The sequence below is a fragment of the Halichoerus grypus genome, chromosome 7 (genome assembly GCF_964656455.1).
Source record: "Halichoerus grypus chromosome 7, mHalGry1.hap1.1, whole genome shotgun sequence".
NCBI lineage: Eukaryota > Metazoa > Chordata > Mammalia > Carnivora > Phocidae > Halichoerus > Halichoerus grypus.
The window spans coordinates 130,967,381-130,994,190 of NC_135718.1; the positions used below are offsets into that span (position 1 = coordinate 130,967,381).

General features: G+C 52.7%; 1 non-coding gene across 1 annotated transcript in view; it reads right to left on the reverse strand.

Moving 5' to 3' along the window:
- LOC118555659 (uncharacterized) overlaps window positions 1–2,192 on the reverse strand; it is a 59,852-nt gene extending 57,660 nt beyond the window's left edge. The window contains exon 1 of the transcript XR_013449934.1: window positions 1,895–2,192. This is a non-coding gene — a transcript (uncharacterized LOC118555659). The remainder of the gene's footprint in view (window positions 1–1,894) is intronic.
- Between the last annotated feature and the right edge of the window lie 24,618 nt (window positions 2,193–26,810).

The window sequence follows — 26,810 nt, forward strand, 5'->3', positions numbered from 1 at the left end:
TCCAGCCTCCCCAATCACAGGACCCGGGCCACAGTTCAGCCCCTCAGAGCAGTTACGCTGTTAAAGAAAAATACAATAACGGATCATTGGCAAACTCAATGCATTTCAACCTGAGCAATTCACGAATACCAAAATATTCTGATGTTCTGCCCAGGCCTGATTCTTCCTCCACTCCTTTCCTCCCCTCCTGCCCCCCTAAACCCACACAGGGCAGGCAATGGCAGCCCAGTCTAAAGAATCACACAGCTGGGCTCTCCCAAGCCCTATAGGAGTACCTCTCAGAGGAGGAGGCAGGAAGAAATCAAGGGTAGGGAGAGGGTCCGGGGGGGCAGCCACTCACTTAGCAAAGGTGCACTGAGCACATACAATGGGACAGGTACTGTGCATTGAGACAGCACTCAATAAGGCACAGCCAGGCAGTCCAGTGGGAAGACAGGCCCATATGCATATGATTGCAATCAGAGCTGGCCTACCATCCTGATCCCTGTCTTCCCCACCACCTAGAGTCTTCACACCACCTCCTGGGGGTTACACTGAACTTGCTTCTCCCTATTTGAGGGTTCCTCCTTCCTCTTAATGCCTTTAGGAGGGGCCCCAGCTGGATACACACTTCTTCCTCTGTGCGTGTGCACACGTGCGTGGTGTGTAAGAGAGATCTTCCTCTTTCTCCTGATTGGGATGGGCGTCAGTGGGGTGATGGGGAGCTGGAATTGAGTGACAGATAGAAGCTGTTCCCAGTCCCAAGCCTCAGCTTTGACCTCCTGGAGGATGCAAGCAGGGTTTTAAGGCCTCCAAAACCACCCCCAAGGGGGCCTCTTAGAGGACAACCAATTCAGAGCTCTGTGATCCCAGGGCTCCCATCCCAACCTCAAAAGAGCTGAATTTCCCTCTAAAGTTAGCCCTTCTTAAGGCTTGAACGCGGGCCAAGTTGTTGACTGGCAGATGAGGTACATTGAAAAATCACCAGGAGAGAGTAAAATCAGACCTGAAGAGGAATTTGTTAACGAGGGTTGAGGGGAGGAGGGCAGGATACTATGCTTTCAAAGGGAGGCTGTGGAATGTCGGTCAGGAAGGGCGGGCTCTCCCTTGGGCACCCAGGCGCCCTCTCCTGACAGGTCTGGTAGAGCCAGGGGCTGGTAGCCAGCCCCGTTCCCTAGGGGCACTCTGTCATGGACCCTTTCTCAGGAAAGGGAGCAGCTTCCCTCTCCAGAGCGGCCTCCCCCGCCCCCACCCAGGCCAGGGCTCCAGCTCCCTGGCGGGCCTCCAGCTCCAGCCCCTCTTCCGTGCGCGAGGGCCCTAGGGTCGAGGAGGGAGGTGGGCGGAGGACCCCGGGCCAAGAGTTGGTGGTTTTGCTCCTAGAAATGGCTTCTCTCGGTCTCCCAAGCTGGGGTTTCCTGAAGACCCCTGTCCCCGGACACCTCTGCTTTTCCCTTCTTAGTGCTAACAAATGCACAGGTGTCACAAAGTCCTGATCCCTGCCTCATTTATAGCCCCTTCCCCAACCCGCCCCACACCACGGGGTACGGGAAAGGGGGGGTGGCACCCAAAGCGGGTTTCTCTCTAGCTCCCTCTCCTACTCCCCCCTGAATCCTACCAGATGCAAAAAAACCTTTAAAAGGAACAAAGGCAATGGGGGCGGGGTGGGGGGCTTCCCTGTGGCGGACCCAGGGCTGCGGTTGACGCAGCCCAACCCGCGGCCGGTCGGCGCTGGCTTTCAGGTGAGTGCCTGAACCCGCAGCCCGGAGTCCGCCCCTGCTTCAAGGACCCCTCTGCGTCCAGCCAAAAACCCCCCGGCGAAGAGGCGAGTCCTCCTCAGCTGCTCCCGGCCCCAACCCGGCCGAGGGGTCCCCGACTCGCAGCACTTTCTGCCTATTTGGTTTCGCTCAGTACTCACAGTTCGGATGCTAAGCCGTCTCCTCTCGCACTCACTTCCTTTGTCTCTTTCTCTCTCTCTCCCTCTCCAACCTCTCTCTCTCTTCCCTCCTTGTCTGATTCTCTGCTGTAGCTTCCAGTGGAGAAAAATAATTATTCTTCTCAATGGGTTCGCACGGGGCGCACGCACACACGCGCGCGCACACACACACACCGCCGTGGTACCCAATCAATGCACAAATCTTCGGGGTCCCTTTAACCTCTGCGGATGACTCCGGGAGTTAATTATGAAGCCTATTTCGGCGCAGCATAAATATGCATTAAGGTATGAAATGACAACCGATGAGCTGAACTTCAGGGGATTGGCATTTAGACAGACTTCGTCTCGCCGCCCCCCGCTCCCTCCACAGCCCCGCGAGCCACCTCCACAGCCTTGCGCCCTCCCGGGGCTCGCAGTGGCCCTAGCGAGCTCCTAGCCGGTGGAAGCGGGCCGCGTAGCCGCGTCCGCGCCGCGCTGCGGGCCCCGGAGCCCCCCTCGTGCGCCCCCTGCGGTCGGGGCAGACCTTGGGCGGGCGACTCCCCTTCCCCCACGCCCGCAGGCCCGGCCCAGGCCGCCGCGCCGCACCCCCCCGCCGCACGGGGCCCGTCGGTGAACAAACTCCGCGCTCAGTCCTCTGAGAAGCGGGCGGGGGCGGGACGGCTACCTGCCCGCACGCCCGAGTCCCGGGAGGAGCGCGACCCAGCCCGCCGCCTCACGTCCTCGGGCCTCGCCGCCCCCGGCCGGTCCCGACCCGCACACACAGGCACGCGTTTGCACACGCGCGCGCACACGCAGGCATGCACACGTATGTGCACACACAGGCACTCCCGCGCGCGCTCACGCCCGCACACACTCAGGGTTATAACAAAGGAAGAGGGGCCAGCGCTGCCTTACTTTTCTCTCTCTTCTCCTCTCTTTTGCAGCCCCCCAGCCCCGGGCCGGCGTGCCCGCCCCACCCCGCCCTCCGCGCCCGCCCGACGGCAGCGGCGGCCGGCATTCCGGGGCAGCGCGTCGGGGCGGCAACTTCGCGCCCGGGCGCCCGCGCCTCGCAGCCCCGCCGGGCGGGAGACAAAAGCTGCGGCGCCGCCAGAGGCCGCGCGGCCAAGGTGTGCTCGCTAATTGTCAGGAAATGTGTGTGTGCGCGCCGGGAGCCCGCAGGGGCGGGGAGGGGGCGGCGGCGGGAGGGGGCGAGGGGACGAGGAGACCCACCCCCCCAAGTCCCCGCCACTCGCCAGCGCCGGGCACCCGAACCGGGATTAGAGAATAAATTATCTGCTCTCTTCTCATTGGGCTGTGGCTGAGGACGCCGTCGGCGGCGCCGGGCTGGGAGCTCGCCCGGCTCTTTGCATTCACCGCACAGCTCCGGCTCGCCTCGCTTCGCGGGGGCCGAGAGCTCGGGGCCTTGGCTCCAGACACCAGAGGACACCAGCCGGCTGCCGCACCGCCCCTCCCCCGCCGCCCGGCTCGGCCTGACCCCTCTCCCCTCCCGATTCTGGCTGGTGCCTTGGGGACGAAGAGACTGAGAAAGAGAAGCCCAGAGGATGGAAATCTCAGAGTCCCACCCTCCCCCCGCCTCTGTTCACCCCTTCTCCAAGGAGAATGACGGGGGGCAGCTGGGGTCGGTCTGCCTGAGCCAAGCCCACCTCAGTCACAGAGGGTTTTGAGAGCTCTCAGAGAGGATCCCTCCCGGAATCAAGTCCCCTCCTTTGGGGTCATCTCCTGCCCTCCACATGGCAGCAACGACAAAGAGGAGATGGCACTCCGGCTCTTTGCTTTCTCCTCTCTCCAGTCCCACCAGCTCCAGCCCAATCTTGTTCCCCACTTCCTGAGCCTTTCCGTGGCCCACTCGGGAATATAGTTCATGAACTCCCTGCAAAGGAAAAGCTCTCTAGTTCAAAGCAGCTCCCTGCCAAGAATTCATTCATTCATTCATTCGTTCATTCAGCAATATCAGGACCATCCCTGTGCTGTGACAAGGGCTAGGCACCAGGAATACAAAGGGAAAAGATTCAGATGACACAGTCATGTAAAAATAAAATAACAACTGTACAAGAGGTGCTACATCAATATACAGGCAAGGTTGAACCCAGAGGCAGGAGTGACTAACTTCAGCCATTCATTCAACAAATAATTTAGCATGCCTTAAGTGCCAGGCTCTGTGCTGAGCAGGTGGGCTTCGTGCCCACCCCCCTGGAGCAGACAGTCTGGTGGACAAGATGGGCACCGACTGGTGTGACATGAGCTAATCAGAGGCTTGGGGGCGGAGAGAATAGCAGGGGCTCATAATCTACTCTGGAGAATCCAGAAAGGCTTCTCTGAGGAAATGAGATCTAAGTCCAACCTTAAAAGATGAAAAAGAGATAGCTAGGTGAAGATGGGATGGGGAGGGACAAGGGAAGAGTTCCGGGCAGAAGGAACTTTTTAGAAAGGCCCTTGAGAGCTTGTTTGGAGGTTCTAGCAGGGGAGCGCAGCTACTCGTATAACCTTGACCGAAGAACGGTCCTCCTCTATCGGGGAAGGTGGTCCTCTTCGACCGAGTGAGCAGCTTCAGGAGGGACGCACATGGAGCGGTGAGAGAGGAAGGGGACACCCGCCTAGCCAGCCAGATCAGCCGAATCAACCCTGGCGATCGATGGGGTGACAGATGTTGCAGCCAGATCGTAGAAAGGCCCTTGAGCTGCTGGTAACTGGCTCATTAGAAGGCAAGCGTTGGCCACCTTGCAGAGAGGGAGATGAGCCTGGGAAGAACTAGGAGAGCTGCCCAGAGTAGCATTTACAGGTATAACCCAGGGCAGACTTGCCCATGTCCTGCAGCCGAATGTTCTAGAAGAGGCTCCGTCTTATTCTAGGTCAACCCCATACCTTATCCCCATTTTACTTCTAGTCCCTGTCTTTTGCAACCAGACCAACTCTGTGCCTTCTAAAGACAACCCTAAAACAAAGAACATAGAAGGGCAACCCTACTTCAATGTATCACTTCCCAGAGGCTTGGACCACTGTTTCCTCTGTCATTCAGTGATTCAGTGACCCTTGGCCCTCACATGGGGAGGCTGTCCACAGTACTGGCCTAGACTCCTTCTCATGTGCTGGGATTGGATGCTTTCCAAGCAGTTCTGCATTTGTAATCCCTAGATTCTCACAACAGCCCTGTGAGTTATCTCCATCAGACAGATGAGGAAACTGAGAGTCAAAAAAAGGGAGTGGCCTGCCTAGTGCCACTTAAAAAAAATGCTGTGGCCAAGCAGCGTGTGTGACTCCCTGTCTTCTCTCTACCAGACTTCAGGATTTGCCAGTCTCCCCAGCTCTTTGGTGAGCCCCATGAGGGTAGGGGCTCAGTGATCCCCTGCCTCTACAAGAGCCTTCAGCACCTAGGACAGGGCCCTGCACACCCAGGCTCTGGAGCCGACCCTGCTGAGTGAGTGACTGCTGGGGGGTGGGGGGGATGCTGACACAGCAGATTGGGAGCGACTTATAGCAGAAACTGTATCCGTTTTGGACTTACACATGCCTCAATTGGAATCGCCACTGTTACTAACACACTGTGCATGCACTTTACTTAGCCTTTCTGAGCCATGGTCCCTGTCTTCCAAACAGGAATCACAATACTCACCCCCAGAAGGCTGCTATGAAGATTAAGTGAAATTATGTATGTGTGGAGTATCTCTGGAAAAATACCCAAGACATTGGTAACAGCAATTACTTCTGGAAAGAGGATCCAAGTGGATGTGGCACAGAAGTATATAGAGAAGCCCACTTTCCATGATTTACCTTCTAGTAGTTGTGATGTACCATGTGCATGTAGTATCTGAGTAATCAAAGTGAGTAATAAAATATTTTAATGAGATAACATGCACAGCAACGTAACAACAACAATAAAAACAACGCTCTGTACACATTTGTTGAACTGAACTGAGTTTTGCCGTTTGAAACCCCAGGATGCGCCTGTGACTCTGGCCTGAGGAGTTGCACGCTGCCCTGTCTATAGGCGAAGGCGAAGCTGTCTAACCAGGTGAGATATTTTCCAGCCCAGAAATTCTACAGTTCAAACCTTTAATCATGGAGGGAAACAGCATCCTAGCAGGCTCATTGTTCTATTATGAGACTCAACTCCCAGGAAGTAACAGGAGATGGAAGAGGATGGAGCAGGGGTGATGCAGAAGGAAAAGCTGAGGGGTGTGGGCAGCCCCTCAGCAGGCACCATGCTGTCCAGAGAGGCGAGGGCAGGAAGGGATCCTGGACCTGCCCCATTAGTGTTGATCTTCCAAGGCTTAGCCAGCAAGCTACCTGCCCAGGTACCCCATGGCCCCCAAGGAAAGCTGAGAGCAGCAGGTGCAGAGCCTAAGGAGAGGAGTGGGCTTTCTCCTGTTACCCTCCAGGTATTGAGGTCCTGGGGCAGGACAGGGCAGCCATTCATCAACCAACACAAAGAGACACTTTCTCAGCTGCATAGAGACCAGGCCAGGTCACCTTAGACACTGGGGCGTAACATCAGTGGGAACTTTAGAGGCCTCTTTAGAAAAGTTTTGGACTCCCACATCTAGTAGTATTGGGGGAGGGATTGGGACAGGAAGGAAGCATGTCATGGGAGATTCTGGAGAGGGAAAGAAAAAGTGGCCCTAGCCTCAATGAAACAATGGGAGGGCAAACAGAATCAGAAAGGCTAGAAAAATAGGAGTCAAAATAAGTGGAAATCATTTCTTCTGGAGGAGCAGCAGGTCAGGGAGAAAAGGAAGTAAAGTCAAAGGCCCAGGGCTGGAATGGCCATCTTTCCACCTAAAGGAAGGACATGGCTCTTCCTTTTTCTGCTGTGAGTTTCCAGAGAAGGGCCTGCGCTGAGCATCTGAGGTAGGGCACGGAGGATTTAAACAGGTCACTTTCCTGGTCCCCACCTTTGCCTCCTGTCCACCTCTTCCTAATTAAGGCAGAACACAACCACAGTCCAGTCCCTGTTCAAAACCCAGTCTTGAACACAGGAATGATTTTCATCAGAAGGGACAAGGTGCAAGCTATTTAGATACTAAGCCATCAAAGGTACTTAGAGATTTTCAACACCCCCAGGATTCTGGGTACCTGTTGTACATAGTGCACTAGGTTATGGCCTGCCCTATTCCAGTCACCAGGGCATCAACTATATGCAGGGTTTTTTTTTTTTAAGATTTATTTATTAATTTGAAAGAGAGAGAGGGTAAGAGGGCAAACAGAGGGGAGGGGCAGAGGGAGAGAGAGAATCTCAAGCTGACTCATCACTGAGCGTGGAGCCCAACACGGGGCTTGATCCCAGGACCCTGAGATCATGACCCGAGGCAAAATCGAGTCAGACGCTCAACGCAGGGAGCCGCCTGGGCGCCCCAACTATTTGCAGTTTTAATCAATGAATATGCCCTGTGCCTGGCACAGCACTTGACCCCTCAGGGCTACATGGATTAATGTCATGCATCCTTTTCTTCAGTTGAGTCATCTTATGTGCCACGCTAAATACCCCAGATGGTATGTAGCTTTACCTGACCACCCACTCCTTTACTGACAATGTCAGGACATGCCCCATCGTGTCTCCTATCACAAATCCTAGCCTCCCCCATTGCCCGTAATCCCATAGACTGAAATCCCCTAGCCACTCTGTGTAGCTGCTGACTGCATCCCATCTCCCGCCTGTCTCCAATTCCCAAACCTTGCCACTGGAGCCTCTGGAACTCAGTCTGCCACTGGCCGATGGCCCTCCAACCTTGAACCCTTCCCTGAGCATTCCCTTCACTGTCTTGCTCTATTGACGCCTGGCTGTCCCCTGAAGATACTTCTCCCAACGGCCTTGCCTATAGGCAAGGGCGAAGAATAAAGAAAACAGGGAAGGTTGTTCTTTTCTCTGGTGCCCCACATAGCTCAGGTTCTAGAGAGGTGTTCCCAACTACTTCTCCTCCTTCTCCTGCAAAAACGTCAGCGTGTTTGGTATGAATGGGGTTAGACCCCACCATATGCTACCTTTTTGCTGTCTTCTCTACCCTCTTCCGTGGTCATACCCTAAGTCTCGCCCTCACCAATATGTTTACCTCCAATAATCCCACTTTTAGGCATCCCAGCCCCTAATGCCTCCTCTTGTTCCCATTAACTTTCACTGAGACCTCCATTCCAACTATTCTTTGATCCCATAGAGACCTGATACCCCGAACAAGTTTTTATTGTCCCCATGCCCTGCATGTGACACTTTGATCCCTTACCCAGCTTCATGGTCACATTACTGCCGTGATCTCTATCTTACAAACACCCTCATCTATGTTGCCTCTCCTTGCCTCTGTTGTACTTTTCTGGCAAAACCCTAATTCTGGTTAAACCCAGCTAGCCATGTACCCTTCACCTGTATCCAAGCAAGTGAATATTACGGAGGAAAATCACACAACAGTGCTTGTCGACTGGTCTCACTCTAAACTTGCGACTTTGAATCTCACGAGAGCACTGAGCTCTACCTTGCAAACCTTCTACACTCCCATGGTGTATTCACCTCCCCTGCCTCTCAAAGGACTATTTCATGCCTCCTCTCTCCTCCTTCTCTTTTCAACCCTCCAGCACCACCCCTCCCTCCTGCTGCACTGATAAAATAAATACAAAGAAATGCAAAGGAATGAGAGCTATTTCATCCTCCCAGCAACCCATCTGCATGATCTCTACTCATAGTCTCTGCCCTCCCTGCAGATGAAGAATCTCTGTTCTTCTCTGGGGTCAGTCTCCCCCCATTTGTGCACTGGACCGCATCTGTTCTTACTTCTTCCATGACTTTGCTCCTTGCAATTATCCCCTCTTTTTCCTGATTCATTGGTCTCTCCTTAGATCATACCCACTAACATAAAAAATATGACTTAATATTGCTCACCTTTAAAAAACCTTCCCTTGACCCCCACATCTTTTTCCAGGTAAGGCTTCATTTCTTTGCTGTTACATAGTGAGCCTCAAAACAGTTCTCTGTCATTACTCTATACTTCCTTACCTACAGTCTCTCCTCAGCTCACTCCACTTTGACTTCTCTCTCCACTACCTGCTGACCTCTCCTGCCAAGATCATCAGCAACATCCCTCTTTTTTTTTTTTTTTAACAGCTTCTCTCTTACCAAATCCAAGGGCCAAAGTCAGTCTGACTTACTTATCACCCGTCTCTGACACAATCAACTACTCTTTCCTCCTTGAAACACTCTTCCCTTGAAATACAAGGGCTCTCTTCTCTCAAAATTCTCTCTCTCTGGGTAATCTCATCCAGTCCTGCGGCTTTAAAGACCAACCTCTCCCCTGAGCTCTAGGCCTACATATCCAAACTTGACCTCTCCACTTGGACTGTATTTGTCCCCTAGGACGGCTGTAACAAAGGACCACAAACTGGGTGGCTTAAAATAATAGGAATTTATGGTCTCACAGTTGTGGAGGCCAGAAATCCCAAATCAAGGTGCCAGCAGGGCCACACTCCTTTGAGGGTTCTAGGAGAGGATCCTTTTTGCTTGTCTCTTCTAGCTTCTAGGACTCCCAGACGTTCCTTGGCTTGTGGCAGCACCACTCCAATCTCTACCTCCCATCCTCACCTGGCCATCCTCCCTCTATGTCTTCACACCGTGTGCTCTGTGTGTGAGTTCCAAGTTTTCCTCTTCTTTTCTTTCATTTTTTTTAAGATTTCATTTTTTTTTTAAAGATTTTATTTATTTATTTATTGGAGAGCGAGCGAGAGAGAAACAGCATGAGAGAGGAGAGGGTCAGAGGGAGAAGCAGGCTCCCCGCTGAGCCGGGAGCCCGATGTGGGACTCGATCCCAGGACCCTGGGATCATGACCTGAGCCGAAGGCAGTCGCTTAACCAACTGAGCCACCCAGGCGCCGTTAAGATTTCATTTTTTTTAAGTAATCTCTACACCCAACGTGGGGCTCAAACTCACAACCCTGAGATCAAGAGTCACGTGCTTCACTGACTGAGGAAGCCAGGCGCCCCTTTCCTCTTCTTTTAAGGACACTACTCATATTATTAGGGTCACCCTAATGACTTCATCTTAACTTGATTACATCTGTAAAGATCCTATTTCCAAATAAGATCACTTTCATAGGTATTGGGATTAAGATTTCAACGTATCTTTTTGGGGGGGACATAAGTCAACCCATAATAGATGTCAACTAGGTATCTCAAACTTAACATGTCCACAATGGAATTCTTGATTTCTCTACCCCTTGCCCCCAGCCTGTTCCTCCTCTACCTTCCCCCATCAGTTAACAGCACCATCAGCTCTGTCCAAAAGCCTAGAGAATGAACATCCTTGCTTCCTCTCTTTTCCTCACCCCCTATTTCTAACCTACCAGCAAGACCCACTGCCCAAATCCAAGTCCTTCTCCTGTCTCCCCTGCTCCTATGTGAGTCTAGTAAACTCCCCTCCCTCCTGGACGGCTGCACCAGCCTCCTGTTCCACTCGCTACCCCCTCCCACCACAGTCTACTTTCCATCGAAAAGCCAGAGCGATTGTTTTAGAACATAAATCAGATCACATCCCTCCCACTGCTTAAAACCTTCCAAAGACTTCTTACTGGAATTAGCATAAAATCCAAGCTTCTTAACTTGGCTTATGAGGTTTTATAGGATCTGACCCCTCTTCTCTCATTTCCTACCACTCTCTCCCACTCTCGCCTCCTCTCCAACTGCACCAGCCTTCTTTCTGTCTCCCTGGAACATTCCAAGCTTGTTCCTGCCTCAGGGCTTTGCATTTGCTGTTCCTTTTGTCCGGAACACCCTTCCCCCATCTTGGCAAGAACAACGTCTTCTCTCATTCCAGTCATATCTCAAATGTCACCTCCTGAGAAAACGCCGCCACTGTGACAGGCACTGTCTATCCTATTATTCTATTTTTTAAATTCATAACTTTATTACTATTTGTTAGTTCCTGTGTTTACTGTCAGACTCCTATCAGACTGCAAATGCCATAAGGACAAGGGTTTAATCTGTCTCTCTTTCTTTTAATTTCATTTTTATTTATTTAACTTTTTTATGTAAGCTCTACTCCCAACGTGGGGCTTGAACTCATGACCCGGAGGTCAGCAGTCGCGAGCTGTACAGACTGAGCCAGCCAGGCGCCCCTGACCTGCCTTTGCCACTACCGAATCCCCAACACCTACAACAGAACCAGTACATCGTAGGTGCTCCATTATGTTTACTAAATAAATAAACTTATTACTATGTGCCAGGCACTGTACTAGGGCCTGGGGATTTGACGATGAGCGACAAACAAAATCTGTTCCTTCTCCGTGAATCGGACAGGGACTGACCCCCTGAGCAGCATGTCACAGGGATAACCAGCTCCTGACCAACCCCTTAGCAACACTGCCTCTGAGGATGGATAAGCCCCCACTTTCTTAGCCACAGAAGCTTTTCTGACCCTACACCACTCTTGACATTTCCCTGCCTCCTCATCTCTGTAGATGATCTTGTTTTCTATTTCACAGAGAAAATTGAGGTCCAGACCAGAAACTCCTCAGCCCACCCTTTATTTCCTTCCTTTTTCTTCTTCCTATCTGCCCTTCTGGAAAGAGTGTGGCCTTTGCATGCAGGGAGACGTGGCAAATGACTTAACCTCTGAGTCTCAGTTTCCTCCTCTGGAAAGTGGTCATGATAACACCGGCCTCATTAGGTTGTCCTGAGAATTAAACAAACATCCTCTGTCACATTGCCTGCCTTTTCATCGATGCTTAGTAAATGTTTCATTCCCTTCCCTTCCCTGTCCCCCACCCCACCCCCACCGCCCCAGATAAGTGTTTCATTCCTGGTTTACAATGGAGAAACTGAAGGCAAGTCTACCGATGTTTGAGTCTGTTAGTTAATTCACACAAAGTCACACCCTGCCAAGTGGCAGACCCCAAATTAAATCCCAGATCTCTGACTCCAGGCCCAGGGCTCCTTGCACTGCAGTGAAAAGCAAACATAAAGACAATCTAGTGACTTTTTAATAAAGGCCAAATTAAGTCAATTTAAAGGATTGTCCTTCGGTCTGGCATTCTGTCCTCTTTCTCACTCCCTCTCCCTCCCTCCCTTTCTTTCTCTCTCCTTTAGTGTTAGAACGTCCTTTATCTGAAGAAATGACGTATTTCTTCCTTACTTGGAAACAAAGCTAGCTACACAACATCTCTCCCCACTATTACAAAACTGCCTCAAATATCCTACGTAGGCTGCTACTTAGTTCCCTTTGGCAGAGGGCTGACCCCAGGACTTCTGCATTAGAGAGGCAAAAGGTGGTGGTTTGGTTGGGAGGAGGAGGGTGGGAGAATTGCCTTGAAGCTGGTTGCATAACTATTAGCCTTGGTTTGGAGGCATTGCCCCGGCGATTTCAGGGCAATGAGAGCCCCACCCATCCACGTCCTGCCGCCACCGCACACCAGCACAATGCCTTCTGAGAAGAAACCCCAAAGTGCTTGGATACGCTGCACCCTCCCCGTGTGGTCCTTCCCTGCCCAGTTAGAAAGTCGTCTCTGCCTTTTCTCTCCAAATAGTTTCCAGCAAATCTCATGGGGAAATTTTTGGATTTGAATGAGGAGTGTAAAAATGTGGTCAGCATATTGGCTCTGGTATTTTTTTCCCCATGCAACCAGCCCCAGGAGGTGACTGACAAGCTGGGCCGAGTGCACTGAACGCCTTGTCTCTGGTCGCCCGTAACTCCTGAGCCTCCCAGACCCCGCAGGACCCCGCAGGACGGCGGAGAGCCGTAAATCTGGCAAGCTGGGGCTGGGAGCTCACTGATTGCCCTGGGGGAAATGCAGCCGATCTGATTGCTGAAAATACGACCACTTCGGAACAAAATGAAGCAACAGAGGAATGGCAGGAGGGACTGTGCGTTTTCTCGTCTGTACAACAAAGGGGCTGGATGACACATCGCTGAAATTCTTCGTTCCACTTTGTAACTAAGGTCAAGCCTGATTAAGCAGATATGGGAGATGTTAGGGCAGGAAAGCAGAATTGGGGGACCCAGGGAAGCTGCTGTTCCACACTGAGCTTGTTCCCCTCAGACAAGGGCGGCCGTGGGAGGCACACTGGAGGGCCAAGGACAGGGCTCTCCGCCGTCATCAATCTGTCCAGAGCCACTAGCTTTGTGGACTCGGCCAGTGCATCCGAAGGCCCTGGGTCTTGTTCCTCGTCCTCTGACATTAGTCCTATGAAACCTCAACAGCCCATTCTGGGTGGCCTGGCAGGCCCTCTTGATGATCAAAACAGAGAGGTGTCTAGACGGATGCGCTCCCCGCTCCCCTGGCAGGTGGTTGGGTGGACAGGGCAGCGGAGGACACGGGACCAGCAGGGGTCCCGCGACTGCCACGTCCAAGTGCACCTCCTGCTCGCCTACTCAGCCCCTCTGTCCTGTCTCTCCCCATCCCCGGTTCACTGCCCCATCTAGCCCCCTCACCCACAATGTCCCTCCCTCTCTTGGTGGGAGCAGGGACAGTGACGCTAGTCTCTTCTTTGGCTATTTCCCTGACCCCGGACTGAGCATCAGTCTCCTACATGGGCAAGATCAAGACACACAGTAGGCTTTCAACAACAAGGAGGGCAGAGACTGGATGCTTAATCCTTAGCATCACATCGGTGGTTTTCTAAAAATACTGAGCAAGGGGGCACCTGGGTGGTTCAGTCAGTTAAGCATCCGCCTCTTGATTTCGGCTCAGGTCATGATCTCAGGGTCGTGAGATTGAGCCCCACATCGGGCTCTATGCTCAGCAAGGAGTCTGCTTGAGATTCTCTCTCCCTTTCCCTCTGCCTTCCCCCCGACTTGCACTGGCTCTCTCACTCGCGCGCGCTCTCTCTCAAATAAATAAATAAATAAGTTTAAAAATACCGAGCATAGAATTACCTGGGGAGCTTGTTATACCCGAGTCCACCTGAAATACAGTCTCCTGGGTGGATAGCTGGAAATGTCATTTATAACCAGCTCCAGCAGCTGCTGGTGCATGCAGGTGGTCTGGGTGGACATTTTGAGAAACAGTGCTCTGATTGGGGATTCCTGTCTGTATTCCTACTGCATACCTGGACCTGTGGGAAAACCATAGGAAGCTTACAAAATGCCCCACCCTCGGGGCGCCTGGCTGGCTCAGTCAGTGCAGCATGTGACTCTTGATCTTCCGGTTGTGAGTTTGAGCCCCACGTTGGGTGTAGAGATGACTTAAAAAAAATAATAAAATCCTAAAAAAAAAAAAAAGAAGAATTCACAAAATGCCCCACCCTCAAAGAGTTCACAGTCCAGCAGGAGAAAGAAGATACCACGGGAGAAATTAGTGCTCAGGTCCTGACAGATGCCATGTGCTGTGAGAGTCTAGCAAAGGGCTGGCTGAGTCGGAGGAAGCTCCGGGAGGGAGGCGAGGTCCAGGCAGGGTGAGGACAGTCAGGAGGACAGTTTTCCTCCCCAGGCAGCCAAGATAGGCTCCATCGTGGAGGTGCTCAATTAGCCACACTCATGAATCCTGCCCGGTTAACTGGCTTTCATCCACCCCCACCTCTTCCCTCCAGATGGAGCCCTCTGCTCCGCGGGACATAATTACACTCTCTGGCCTGTTTTAATGAAGGCAAACATATTCAGTATTTGTATGTGGCTTCTCCTGTGCCGGAGAGGGTTGGAGTGGGCAGGGCAGGGAGGCGGTTCTTGAGGAGAATGAGAGAGTAGTAATAACCTTGCTGCTCACTCGCACAGCCTCTCCTTTCTCAGCAGTTCTGCCCCCTAGCGCTGGGGCCGTGCACTTTTTTATTTTATTTTATTTTATTTATCTTATTTTATTTTATTTATTTGACACAGAGAGAGAGAGAGAGCACAAGCAGGGAGAGCTGCAGGCAGAGGGAGAGGGAGAAGCAGGCCCCCCACTGAGCAGGGAGCCCGATGTGGGGCTCGATCCCGGGACCCTGGGATCATGACCTGAACTGAAGGCAGATGCTTAACTGACTGAGCCACCCAGGCGCCCCTGGGGCCATGCATTTTAGAACTGTGTGTGCCAGCAAGGTGCACCTGCATGGCTTTACGATGATGTTGACATTGTGTCAGTTCAAGTCAATCAGTGTTTCCATCTCAGCCGACTCATTTAGCTGGTAGTTCACATACCAGGACACGGGTTAGCTCACACCATCCCAACATCAAAAATGTTTTATTAGGGAATCAGTTTTTATTTCTCCTATGGTTCATAGTGATAGTCACTGAACTGAGCCTAACATGTTACACAAACCTCGGATCAGACAATAAAAGCACAATTATTTTACAAACCACCAAGAAAATGAAGAGCTTTGCCAATTACTATGCAACCACCAGTTGTACGCTGTGTGCCGATTTCAAAGATACTAAAATTTGAAAAATAACGCATATTAAGATCAGCGAAATGGTATAAATGACAGAGAACACAACACGACACATCAGTCCACCTGGCTTTGGCATATGAATCTTTTTATTGAATGTTTATCCCAAATTCAATAGCAAATGGGAAGAGAGTACAGGAAGAGAGAGGGGAGAGGCAGTTTCCAATTTCTCTGGTGCTCTCAAAGGGCACTAGAGACTTAAAACATTATGGTTTCATTGTGCAGGTGAAATAGTCAAGGTTCAAAGACATTACATGGCTCCCGAAGGCCACAGAGGTGGAGGTGGTGTGGGACATAACGCTAGGACTTCTGTCTCAAAATCCAGTGCCTAAACCACCCAAGTGTCCATCAACGGATGGATGGATAAACAAGATGTGGTATAACCACACAGTGGAATATTATTCAGCCAGAAAATGGAACAAGGTACAAATACGTGCTATAACACGGATGAACCTGGAAACCATTGTTGAGTGAAAGAAGTCAGACATAAAAAGCCACATATTGTATGATTCCATTTATATGAAATGTTCAGAATAGGAAAATCTATAGACATGGAAAGCAGATTAATGGTTGCTAGGGGCTGGGGGACGAGGGGGGAATAACTGTTAATGAGTATGGAGCTTCCTTCTGGAGTGATGACATTTCTGGAACTAAAAAGTGGCAATGGTGCACAATCTTGTGAATATACTAAATGCCACTAATGGTAAATTTTATGTTATGCGTATTTTACCACAATTAGGAAGAAAGACAGATACAATGGTGGGGGGGAAATTCCACTCCTTTTCCTCTGTGATCCTATAATAGCAGCAGGGAGGGGGGGGCAGGGGAGAAAGAGAGAGGATGGGGGTACCAGAGCAGAGGGCACCCAGGCATTTGGCAAGCCCCCCCCATACCACACACCCCGTCATGACTTTCCCTCCTCCAGCAGGAAGACGAGCAGAGCTGGCCTGGGATCATCCGTCTTCATTACACCATCCCTACCAGCTCCGTCACTTCTTGCCAGAAAACTCATCAATATTCCCCTGTGGCTTGGCAGACCCATCCCCCCCCCCCACCCTGGTTCTTCCCCCTCTTCCCAGGTTATAGGCCTGGACCAGCCGATGCACACAACCCCAGCCCTCCACTCTGGGGTCCCTGCTCTTCTTTCTCTCCTCTGGAGATCCAGTCATGCCCTCCCTCCCGGGCTGCAGGGGTCCCTGGATACATGTCCTGGGGGTGTGGAGGGGGCTTTGGGAGCCAGCCACGCTGAGAGGTGCTGAGTGTGGTCAGCCCCTTCTAGAAGCCATCCTCACCCCTCTACTTGGAATTTCTAAGCACCTCCTCACACTCTTGGACTCCCTGTGTCTACTTCATTTTTCTCTAGTCTAAAGCATTGATCATTTTCTAATATGAGTTACATATTAATAGCCTATAGTACATACTTATGCTGTTTACTCATCCCCTATTAGAATGGATGCTCTGTGAGGGCAGGGCTCCATCACACGCGTTCACTGGGGCATACCCAGCGCCCAGACCGGTGCCCGAACCAATAAGTAGAATGAATGGCTGTCTGGGGACTGGGTCTGGATGCCCAGCAACAGTGTGTTAGCAACTTCTGGCTTTATCTCTGTTCTTTCCTTCTCTCTGCCTCATTCACTCTTCCAAAGCTACCCTGGACTTCTCGAAGTTCCTCCAGCTTACTACCAAGGTTATTGCCAGTCCGGGTCTTAGCACTTGCTGTTTCCACAGCCCTGATTCCAGTGCTATTCTCCATTCCCCATTCAACTGGCCTTCAGATGGCCTGTCTCTCACTTCATCTGGGTCTCAGCTGAAATGTCATCTCCTCCAAGAGATGCCTGCCCTGACCTCCTGAGCTAACACAGCCTCCCTCATCCCCCTCCACCTCCTTACCCAGATGCAACCTGGCTATGTACTACGGATCTTCTTTCATATCTCTCTCATTAGACTGTAAGCTCCATGCAGGCAGGAACTTTGGTTCTCCCAGGGTAGCAGGTGCTGTTGGTGCCCCAGCTCACCTCCTTTGCCCTACCACAGTCAGTGCACAGCAGATTTGACTCCAGCTGCGAGCATCTGCATTTCTTTGCGTGATGGCTTTCTCCTTCTGTGTGTGCTTAGCTTGCATCTGCACCAAGCAAAAGGGAACTAACAGGAAATTAACACGCAGATGCAGACACACGCAGAAGACTCAAACAAGGCTGCTGGGAACTGGTTTATACATCCCCCTGCCCCCTTCTCCTCTGGTCGGATGGCTCGAAGTACAAGTTCTTCACGGACTCCCAGAGTTCGGCAGTGGCCTTAAGCTTCAATTATTCTCAGTGGTAATTTGCTTGATAATAATCCCTTATTGGCTGCCTTCCCTTCTCTTTCTCCCTCCCCTATGCTCCTACTGGTGTTTCCTGGGATCACTTCCCAAATAGAATCCTACAGTTAAAATCTTATCTAGAGTTGGAACACTCATGCCTTGCCAGTGGGGATGTAATATGGCCCAGCTGCTTTAGAAAACAGTTTGGCAGTTTCTCAAAATGTCAAACATGGAGTCACCATATGACACAGTAATCCCATTCCTAGGTATAGACCCCAAAAGAATTGAAACCATATGTCCACACAGGTTCATAGCAGCATAATCTATAATAGAACATGAAACAACCTCAGTGACCACTAATTGATGAATGGAGAAGCAAAGTGTGGCAGATCCATACAGTGGAATACTATTCAGCCAGAAACACGAAGGAAATACTGGCATATGCTGCAGCGTGGGTGGATCTGCAAACACTGTGCTCAGTGAAACAAGCCAGTCACGAAAGGCCACATGGTGTATGATTCCATTTATAGTGGATGTCCAGAAGAAGTGTTTCTCTAGACAAAGCACACTCGCGGCTGCCAGGGGGGCGGGGGGCAGGGAGAGAGCACAGCAGGAAAAGACTGCTAAGGGGTGCGGGGTTCCTTTAGGGGGTGATGAAAATGTTCTAAAATTGAGTGTGCCGATGGTTGCACAACTCTGTAAATATACTAAGAATCGCCAAAGTACACACTGCAAATGAGTGAATTGTATAGTAAATGAATGATATCTCGATAAAGCTTTTTAGTTTTTTTAAAGCCCTTTCTTTCCTCAAGGCCCCCTTCTAAAGGAACCCAAAGTAACGTCCTCAGAACCTGGGATTGTGCCTGGCACATAGCAGGTGGTCGATCAACAGAAATACACGTGAATAACTGAACGAATGGGAAAGAGCTGCAAGCGAAGGCTTGATGCCAATCACACAACATCAAACAGAGCTACAGCTCTTCCCCGGAGCTCGTCCGCAGCCACCCCTCGTGTGCCCCTGGGAACGCATCGCAAATCTCACAGGCACGTCTGTTTGGGATTATCTCAGCCCGAGAAGGGAACAGAGTGGTGTGGGTGTGTGTGTCCATGAAATGGTGAGGATGGAAAGGGGTGTGTGTGCGTGCGTGTGTGTGTGTGCAAGTATGTGTGTGTATCAGTGTGTGAGGGTGTGCCCATGTGTGAGTGTGGACGCGTGTGTGTGCTCACGTGTGTGTGTGTGTGTGTGTGTGTGTGTGGTGATGCAAGGGTCAGTGTGGGAGCCGGCAGGAATCTAACAAGGGAATCACTGGTTGTTGGGGAGGGAAGGCTCTGAGCAGCAGGGACCACCTCCTGCGAGCTGAGAGCCAGTGGGTGCCTACCCCCCTCCCCGCGGGTGTCCTCTGGGCCCATGAAGCAGACACTGTCACTTTAGCAGGATGTTCCTACCTGCCAAGGGCTTGGCCAACATTCTCAGCGGCTCGTTGCTGGGTGGGACCCCTGCACAGGGGTGGAGGGCGGAGAGGGGAAAGAGGAGCCCAACTCCGAGCAGACTGAGAGAGCAGAGGGAGCCCTCCACACCCGTAATCCAATATTTCAGACCTTTCCTTGTCCATTAACAGTAAGACCAGTTCTTGATCAACTTAGAGCACAATCCCCGTAAGAATGCGCTTCCGATTATCGGTGACTCATCATCCCCCTCGACAGAGTGAGACCTCAGAGTCCCCTGCCCCAGCTGCCCAGGGCTCTGCCAAGCTTCGGGGCCTAACATGCGAGGCGCCACGTTGTGTCTCCTGCGAGGCTGCGTGATGGGTGGGAAGCCCACGGGTGACCAGAGTGTGAGCCCTGGGAGGCGCTGGGCAGGCCCCCCCAGTGTGGCGAGGGCACGGGGCCGGGAGTCTGCTGACACTGACATTCCAAGTCCTGTGCAGCACGGGACAGCCTCCTCCTCTCGCCACCTTGGCAGCCACCGGGACTACCCCCTCCTTCTTCCCAGCCCCGTGGTTCCAGGGGTGCTTGACCAGCTGCCCCATCACATTCGGCAGGGCCATGTGGACTCTCCCTCTAGCTGTCCCTGGTCCAGGAGCTCAGTGGCTGAAGACTAAATCCTCTAGGCTGGCTCTGGACTCTACCTCCCTGGGCACCTGCCCTTCCCGCCCCAGCAGATGGCCACAGCGCCCTGGGGAGCTGAGAGCAGGGAAAGAAGAAGCATGGCACCCGGACCAGGCGTGCCCTGACGTTGCCTCCCGTGACCCCGGCATCTTCCTTCGGACCCCTCCCCCAACAGAGAGGCTCTCCACCCCAGCCCATCCCAGTGCTCCTACTGACCATTTAGTCAGTCGGCACTCAACAAGCATTCTTGGCCTGTCTGCTCTGAGCCAGGCACTGTGCCAGGTCCCGAGGAGACCAGGATGAGGGAGGAAGTCGGAGGGTCCCTGCCCTCAAGGACCTCGGGAGAAGCAGACAGGTAACACAGAACATGTCGTGGTAAGAGCAAGGACAGTGCTCCTAAAACACTGTATGAGCGCTTACTGCGCGCAAGCACTGTTTGTCTGCACAATTACTGGTTCAAGCACGCCTATGTTAAGTCAGGAAATCTCACAATCACGCCATAGCATGGCTATTACAAGTACAGAAGCTGAGGCTCAGAGAGGTTAGGTAACCTGTCCAAGGTCATCCGCTAGTACAGGGAGTGAGGAGGGATTCACGCCCATGCCATCCACCTCCAGAGTGGAACTTTCATTTATGTATTTGTTTAGTTTTTAGAGAGGGGAGGGGCAGAGGGAGGAGAGAGAGAATCTTAAGCAGGCTCCATGCCCAGCACGGAGCCCGATGCGGGACTCGATCCCCTGACCCTGAGATCGTGACCTGAACCAAAATCAAGAGTCGGACGCTTAACTGACTGAGCCACCCAGGCGCCCCTAGAGTGTAACTTTTAAAGAATGTTAGATTGCTTCCAGATAAGTACAGGAGAGAGACACACAGGGGCAGGCCAGCTTAGCTGCCTGGAGGAGTAGGGAGGGACTACTGGATACTGTGAACAACCTTAAACTTGGCTTTAAACACAAGGGTGGGGGGCACCTGGCTGGCTCAGTCAGAGGAAAAGCATGCAACTCTTGACCTCAGGGTCCTGAGTTCAAGCCCCACCGTTGGGTGTAGAGATCACCTAAATAAATAAATAAAGGGGATTCTGAGCCTCCCAATATTAAGCCCTTAATGGTCAAAGACATTTCATGAACTGAAGGGCAGCAACGTGGTCCTTGGTGTAGGAGGGCAGGGAGGGGGCAGGGTCATGGTGCCAGGACTCTGCGACCATGAGAGACCACAAGACACCATGTCTTTGGCAGCCGGTACCACTGCATGAGCAGAGGGCAGTCCTGGGACCCCAGCAAGGATTTCCTTCACTGCCATTATACTCTACACTTTCTTGGTCATAATTCACCACACTTGAACTTCACTGTTTCATTGCCTGTCCGTCTATCATGTAATTCTCCAAGTTCCCTGGGAGCAGGGGCTATGTGTGTCTTACTCCAGGTCATGCCCCCTGCTCCCAGCACCCTTGCTTCGTATGGAAGACACACAGTGAAGTTATTGAATGGATGGGTGGGTGGGTGGATGATGGCTGAGTGAATGAATTTGAGCCTTATAATCACTCTAGGAAGGTAGAGTAGGTATTATTCTCCCCATCTTACAGGGTTCGGAGTGGAGGCATGGCAGAATTGCCGGACCATCGTGTTGGTCTGACTCCAGCCCGGGGAAATTCTTTAGGTCACACCAGGGGCAGATCCCCAGTGTCACAAGAATCAGGGGACAGCAGACTTCTTGCCACCCCAGGTCCCATTTTCCTTCCTCTTTGCCTCCTCCCTCTGTTGGTTCCTCCAGCAGTGCGTCCATAGACCCCAAAAGGTTGCAGTCCCTTCCCTTGGATTGGCTCATCATTGTGTTCTTGATGCCCATTGTAGTGGACCGGACATGAGCCTGGCGGAGGGACACGAATATTAACACGGATCCCTGAGGCCATGGTGACACCAACAAAATCCTCCTATCAGCCCCTTCACTGCAGTGAAGACCCATGTCCCATACTCTCAGGGAAATCATTTCATTCATTCATTCATTCATTCATTCACTCAACACGTATTTATCAAGGGCACACGGTGTACCATGCACAGTTCTAGACACCAGGGACCCAGGCCTGACCTCAAGGGACTCCCAGTCTAGCAGGAGACACGGACAGGCAGTCACAAGCCAATGGGCAACAAGCACCGGGGTGGGTGTACTGAGGAGGGTAAGAGGAAGTCACCTCTTGGAGGGGCACAGACATAGAGATGAGAAATAACACAATTGGCAGGGTGTGTGTGGCGGGGAGTGGTGGGCGGCGCGGGGAATTACAAGAAAAGCTAAGCGGCTGAAGCAAATGAGTGAGGCAGGAAGGGGCAGGAGAGGAAGCTGGAGGAGGAGATGGCAACAATCCCAGTTGTCAGAAAAACTCATTTAGTTCTCACAAGTCTATGAAGCAGGTATTCTTAAAATTCTGATTTCGTAGATGAGGAGACGGTGGCACAGAGAGGTTCAGTAACTTGCCCTTGGTCACACAGCCGGCAGGATATGAACCCAGGAAGTCAGGCTCCAGCATCCGTGCCTCTGATCACACTGCCCAGCCTTGGCCAGCCCAAGTCAAACCCTAGGCGCCTTGTGGTCATGCTAAGGGGCCCAAGATGATCCCACAGGGGATGGGGAGACCCTGCAGATTTAAATGGACAGAGGGCTGCTCAGCACGGCCCTTTGGGGGATGAGCCTGGAGGCCACGTGGAGGATGGGTTTGGGGGTGAGACAGAGAGAGCCGGTAGGAGGTGAGGAGAGGGAAACGGGTTGGTGGGAGCGGGGCGCTGGGTTTGAGATAGGCTGAGAAGGTAAACTTGGCACAATGTGGTGCCTGGCAGGAAGTGAAGAGTTGGAAAGAGGAGGTGGGGAGGAGGATCTCCTGATTTCTGGCTGGGTGCTGGGGGCTGGTGCTCCTCCAGGCAGGAAATAGAACCCAGGAGAAAGGTGGGGAGCGCCAGAGCTCAGGCAGGGACATGTTACCCCTGAAGAGCCTTTAGGACACCCAGGTGGCGATGTCCCACAGTCCCGCTGCTGTCTGCCAGGCCCTAATTCCTCCCACCCCCCTGCCCTCTCCCCCAGCCAACCGCTGTCCCCTGTTCAGTCTTCCAGAGCGCCCCAGAGCCACCAGCTTGTTGGAAAGCCCCTTCCAGGGCCCTGCGGTTCCCAGGGCCCCTCCCTGCCTCCTGCAGATGGGGGTACCGCGGACCTTCCCCCACTTCCTGCCTGCCCTCTGATGGTGGGATGGGACTTTTCCACTCTGGTTTCCCCTGGCAGCTGCAAACGGTATCTCCCTTTACGGGACCCCACCCCCGATAACTGAACCAGAGCCAAACTGAGGAAGACCCCGCGCCAGGGTGCCTGGGGGAGTGCCCACAGGGCTCCTAGAGGGTAGCCCCCTGGTCTGTGCTGGGAGATGGGGAAGAGCAGAGTCTAGCAGGCCGTGCTTGGAGGGGACCCGAGGTGCACGGCGGGCACCTCTCACTGGGGATCTGGAGACCTAGAGGCTCTCCTAGCCCATCTGCACACTCGCCATGCGGCCTTGGGCAGCACAGTCGCTTGCACGGATCTTTTCTGGACCATTGCGGCTGCACGACATGAGCTCTGGGCCCTACACCTCTGCCCTCACCTCCCCGTCGGGAGCCTCTCCCACCATTAGGAGACGGGGAGCCCAGAGGGCCACACAGTGCTGTTCCAGAGGGAGGCAGGGCACTTGGCAGAAAACTCGGCAAGGTGTTTTAGCAACAAGCCGGACAATAGAGCGGCTTAGAGCTGGGAGCTTATTCTGCTTATTTCCCCCGTCTGTGTGTTGGGACATGCCAGGGTTGGGTGCATTTCGGTAAGCCTCTTGCTACAATAGCATTCTCTGCAGCTTCAGTCACTTAGACCACAAGGGTAATCCGCTCAGGAAGGGCCCGGCCCCGCCGCGGCGCAGCCCAGCCCAGCCCCGCCCGGCCCAGGGGCCGAGTTTGGGGCAGGGAGCCCGCCTGGGGTGCAGCCCCTCCTACTTCTCCGCCTCTGTCTGTCCCTTCTCCCCTCGCCCAGTGTGTCACCTCCGGATGCCCTACACGCCCAGCAGCAAGCGCCTGTCAGTGGGAGGGCGGCCAGGTCACTCTCCACTGAAAGGAATCAGACAGTAGGAAGAACTGTCCCAGTGTTGGGGCGGTTGAGCAAGGAGCAATGTGGTCTCTCCTTGTCTAAAGAGTTTTGAAAGCATGAGATGTTTTCTTGCCTGAGGTACAAGTTAGCTGAGTGGAGGTTTGGCAAGAGGGCAGGGAGATGGCCATTAAGCCTTCAGAACTTTCCGGAAAGGAGTCGAGTGGGGATGGGCTGGGGGCTATATCAAAACCGTGGATGAGGAATAACCCCAGGAATAGCTCTCCAAGACTCAGCTCCCCCCCTTTGCCCCTTGAGGTAATGAACTTGAGTGTGAGTCCTGAGTCGTGGGTGTGAGTTTGACTACAGGAATCTCTCTGGCCCACTGTTTCCTCTTCTGTCACACAATTTTTGGATGGAAAAACATCTCTGACCTGACACCCTCAGCATTTGATACTATTCATTCTCCCTCCATTTTTTAAAAAATATTTTTATTTATTTATTTGACACAGAGAGAGAGAGCAAGAGAGGGGACACTAGCAGGGGGAGTGGGAGAGGGAGAAGCAGGCTTCCCACTGAGCATGGAGCCCGATGCAGGGCTCGATCCCAGGACCCTGGGACCATGATCTGAGCCGAAGGCAGACGCTTAACGACTAAGCCACCCAGGCGCCCCTCTCTCCCTCCATTTTGAAATCTTCTCCCTTGATTACCAAAAAGTGGCATTCTTTAGGTTCTCCTCCTTCTTCTGTGTGAATTAGGGATCTTGCATTTGCAGGAAACAGAAAACTCAATCTTACTGGCTTATACCACAACGGACATTTATTCATTCACCAATGGTTCAGGCAAGGATCAATGGGACAACTCCAGAACGTCACCAAGGGCCAATTTCTTTCCATCTCCCGCTGCCTCCCTCAGCCTAAGGCTGGCTTCCCTGGGGGTCCCAGATGGGGGTCAAGTTCTCTTGGTCTGACATGGCTCTTTGTTCATGTACTGATGGAAAGAGCTTCTTTGTTCCACTGTCCATCAAAGTGCTGTCCTTCTCTGATTGGCCTGACTTAGGACAAATGTTCCCCTGGACCACTCGTGGTTCCTAGAGGGGCTCTATGTGCTCCACTCTGGAGCTGCTGGAATGAGGAAAGGGGCTGACTGTTGGGGAGACCCATACACACACCCTGCCTCGGGGCCCTCCCCTTCTCACCCCTCTTCCTGCCGGGCCTCAGCCTCCCCCCACACTGCCCACCTGGCATCCGTACTCCCTCTCACAGCTCCAGAGATCAGGTCCATGTGGCCGATTCCCTCCTACCTATGTCTCGAGCCCTCTCTTCCAGTATCCATGGGGGATACATCCCCAGACCCTCACTGGATGCCTGAAACCACAGAGAGTACCGACCCCTAAGCATGCTGTGTTTTTTCCCGTGTGTACATACCTATGATCAAGTTTAACTTATAAATTGGGCACAGTAGGAGATTAACAACAATAATAACAAAATAGGACAATTATAACAGTAGACGGTAATAAAAGTTATGCGAATGGGGTCTCTCTCTCAAGATCTCTTGCTGTACTGTACTCACCCTTCCTAGGATGGTGTAAGATGATAAACTGCCTACGTGATGAGCCAAAGCGCGGGAATGACACAGGCTTTGGGACTTCACGTGAGCAGCTACTGACCTGCTGATGACACTCAGAAGGAGGGTCGTCTGCTCCCGGGCCACAGATAACTGAAACTGCAGATAAGGGGGGCTACTGTATCCTGAGGTATTCACAGAGCATTTCTACGTGATGTCCTCAAATTCATCCTCATATAAAAAGAATTCATCATCTTTTCCCTCCCATTGACCCTTCACTCATATACACCGCCTGACTGTCCGGTTAGTCCTAATTTGGGCTGGTCCTTCTCCTTCCCCCTCCCATATCCTGTTAGTCTTGACACACCCTGGCAGTTCTTCTGGACCCCGTGCCTTCTCCACTGTGTCCATAGTCACCTTAAGCCTGTACCATAGAAATACCCTCCTCTGCTTCCTTCCCGATGTGCACCCTCTCCTCATCACTTTCGTCTCAGTCTTCCTGAAACACCATTGCTTCTCCAGAACCTTCTCTGTTCTCCCCATTGCCCACACGACCAAATCCACCCCCCTTAGCCTGGCATTCAAGGCTCTTCGCCAAGCAGCCTCCTCTAACTTCATGGGCTCCCATTTTGCCCTCCACTCTGCAGTCTGTTCTAGGCCCCATCTGGTTCACTGCAGACCCTGAAAGACCATGAGCCTTTCTGCCTCTTCACTCTCCTTCCTGCAGCTTCCCGAAGGCCATCCTCCCGACAGCCTTCCCTGACCACTTGAGCCCAGCAACCTCTCTGTCGCAGTCTGCTGCTGAGCCTCCCGTCCGCATGCGTATGTGTCAGCCTGTCCTCAGCTTCCCAACTGCATCCATAGCCCCCGCCCAGAACAGGTGCTGCCTCAAATCCCCGGGGAGAGCCTGGTCTCAGCTGAAATGAGCTCACGTGTGTGGAAGTACCTGAAACGTTCCCGAGCCCCACAGAGGAGTGGCCTGGGGTTTGACCAGCAGGAGCAGGACAAGGAGAGAAGCTGCAGCAGGTGGAGAGTGTGGCCATTAAGGACAGCCCGCCGACGAGGAGAGAGCCCCACCTGGCATCGGAAGACCTGCTATGAGCTGCAATCCCAGCCACCCCGCTAACAAGCTAGGAGAGCTTGGGCAAGTCACTCCATTCTCTGAGCTTCAGTTCCCTCACTGGGATGACATTATCCCATCTGCTCTGCCTGCATTCAGGGGCGCTAGAGGATGACATGAGGTGGGAGAAGGAGTGTTTACCCAGCAGTCTGGCCTCAGCCCAGCCTGCCCGAGAAAGAGCAAGAAGGAAGCCTGACTTGCCCCCATTAGGAAGCTCTGCGCCAGTCTGGCCCTCAGCAGGCTGTGGGGAGAGCAGGAGCTGATCAAAGGCCAGGCTTGTAAACAGCGGGGGCAGCACCTCTCCCCACGCAGGGACGCTGCAGACCGACTCCATCTGACACCTGCCTGGCAGCCAGCAGGGCCCTCCCGCCCTCTAGTGGGCGCCATTGGG